Genomic DNA, 2,817 nt, shown 5'->3' with positions numbered 1-2,817 from the left:
AATAACTTACGTTACTAGCATACATTATACAGTACACACACACACACACACACACACACACACACACACACACACACACACACACACACACACACACACCACTGAGACTGGAACAGACTGCACACACAGCAGGGGACGACACTGAGACATGTTATATCAGATTCAGGAGGACTTTCATGCACCTCCGTCCCCTCTTCCCACTCTCACTGTTCTTCCTGAGTGTGAGTGAGTCTTTACGGCCATGACACCTCCCTCTAAACCCAGAGTAACACTTCAGATATCGGACAGGTGTGTATAGTTTCTGCAGGTGAGTGTTTACCTGCGTCGGGTCCTTTTGGGCGGGGGTTGCACTGCTTGTGTCCCTGACAGCTCCTCATCTCCATCAGGTGAGCGTGAAGAGAGTTCAGGACGTCTCGATCCACCGAGTACACCGTGTTGGTCAGCTGCAACACACACACATTCATCTTCTTAGTACACACACTTTATAGATGTTGTTGTTGTTGTTACTGTTCAATGTGCACATTTTAACGTATTTTGGTTGTGTAAATATTTGTATATTCTATTTTTGTATTATATTTCTTTTATACATTTCTATTTTAAATTCTTGTGTTTTTATACATATTTGAATATTATTAAAACATTTGTATTGCAGTTTTGTCTTTAACTTTGTATACAAATGTGTTAATTATATTTTTATTGCATATTTTTACAAAGAATCCACTCTTATTTATACATTTTCTATTGCACATTTACTCCCTACCTTCTTATGTTATATACATGTCTATATTATATGATTTGTATCTTTATTGCACATTTAAATGTAACTCAACGTAATGTAACATTTATATAAATATTTTTATTTTATCGCACAATTTTACTGACTTTTTAAAGATTTTTGTGCAAATATTTGTGTTTTATTTGATTCTAAGTGGAGCTGCAGTACCCACGTCCCCCTGGAGTCAGTTTGAATGTCATCACGTTGTATCTGTGCGCTCATCAGTCCCTAGAAAGAGCAGGAGGAAATACACGATAGAGAGAGGGATACATATGAGAGTGAGAGAGTTTGACCCTGACCTGGTAGGGGTCGTTGTTGAGGTCAAAGTACTCCAGGAATCCAGTGGAGAACTCGCAGAAGAGCGTGTTGTGCGTCTCGTTGATGGTCCTCAGACACCAGTAGGTGTTGTTGTTGGAGCTGGTGCAGGCGCAGAAGCCCCCCACTGCACACACACACACACACACACACACACACACACACATTAATAACACTAGCATCCAGAAATATCAAACAATATTACAAACGATAGCATGTTCCCTCTCTTAGCTTCAGAGCAGACGGTACATGTATTAACATCGACTCAAATCCACCTTTTTCTTTCATAAAATGGTGTTTATAGTTTATAGTCATTTGTATTTGATTAACCAAGGCTAGAGAAGACACAAATGGCTGTATCAACATAAAATAAATATTAACAATCTTTTCACTTTCATTAAGTTTAGTCCTTTAACCAACTTCAGCCGACGACCTAATAGTCATTTCCAGAATTTTAACTGTCACAAAACCCAATTTCAAACTCTAAGAGGAAGTGAAAATGTGGTGTAAATGGACTTTAATGCTATTTTATTTGTCATCTTTCGCCACACACACACCTTTTAAAACATATTCTTATAGGAGCTGAGGTTCAACGTATTCACGCCATATGCATGAACCCAAAAAGCAGATTGCATGGTGGGTAGTCAGTACACTCACATGTCCACAGGGGGGCGGTGGCCCAGTGGTCGTTGTTGTGAGTGAAGCAGGTGAGTCCTGGGAGGCTGCAGTCGTCTCCTTTCTTTGCTCTCTTCTTCACTTTCCTTTCCTTCTTCTTCCGCCGGATCTCGTTGTAAAGCTGAGACTTTCCGTCGTTTTCCTGCGCCGCTTCCCTGCAGAAACAACGAGACAAGATTACCCATCAGCCCCTGTTTCTGTGGAGGATCAGGATTAGTGTCATGTTGGAGCTCTGTCTTCTGCTTACTGTATGTCATACCTATGTGTGTTTTATCACAATGGAGTTTATGGCCAGGTTTACACAAACAACGATATGTGCTTTAGTTTCTGGTGGGGCAAACATAAACAACATAAGAGAATATGTTGTGAAAGTAGGTCTAAAATATACTATTTAGGGTTAAATAAAATGTATTTAAACCACATTTAAATACACAAAAGAACATGAAAAGCAAAATAACTAAGGACAATGAATGCATGGCTATATGACCAAACTACAGTGTGTTACGTTTGATTGTCTTTATAAGCGTTTCCAGTATTATAAGCCTCTGTGCTGCATGTTTGCACTGACTTGTTATTTTAAATTAAGAGTGTTTTTAGGGTGACCTCTAAATAACTGGAACACTTATAGAAGTCTTTATAATGTGTGCGTTATATAAATAAATACATCTCTGTGTTTCCATGCATCATTTCCAGCCATGCATCTGTCATCTCAGCTGCATGAAAACACACACAGAACACACACACACACACATGCTGCTGCTACACACACACAGAACACACACATGCTGCAGCTACACACACACAGAACACACACATGCTGCAGCTACACACACACACACACACACACACACACACTGCAGCTACACACACAGAACACACACAAACACACATGCTGCTGCTACACACACACAGAACACACACATGCTGCAGCTACACACACACACACACACACACACACACACTGCAGCCACACACACACACACACACACACACACACACACACTGCAGCTACACACACAGAACACACACATGCTGCAGCTACACACACATCT

The 2,817-nt window shown here is 40.5% G+C and overlaps 1 long non-coding RNA gene across 1 annotated transcript; it reads right to left on the bottom strand.

Annotated features, from left to right (window-relative positions):
- Nucleotides 1-269: 269 nt before the first annotated feature.
- Nucleotides 270-1,944, bottom strand: LOC104949074 (uncharacterized). Its single transcript, XR_798766.1, has 3 exons — nt 1,748-1,944; nt 1,075-1,217; nt 270-443 (listed from the first exon to the last, which is right to left on the bottom strand). It is a non-coding gene; the product is annotated as an uncharacterized lncRNA (long non-coding RNA).
- Between the last annotated feature and the right edge of the window lie 873 nt (nt 1,945-2,817).

Source organism: Notothenia coriiceps, unplaced genomic scaffold, assembly GCF_000735185.1.
Source record: "Notothenia coriiceps isolate Sejong01 unplaced genomic scaffold, NC01 NC01_scaffold00015650, whole genome shotgun sequence".
Lineage (NCBI taxonomy): Eukaryota > Metazoa > Chordata > Actinopteri > Perciformes > Nototheniidae > Notothenia > Notothenia coriiceps.
Note: the sequence above shows the minus strand (reverse complement) of the source record. Positions and strands in the feature narration are given on the sequence as shown.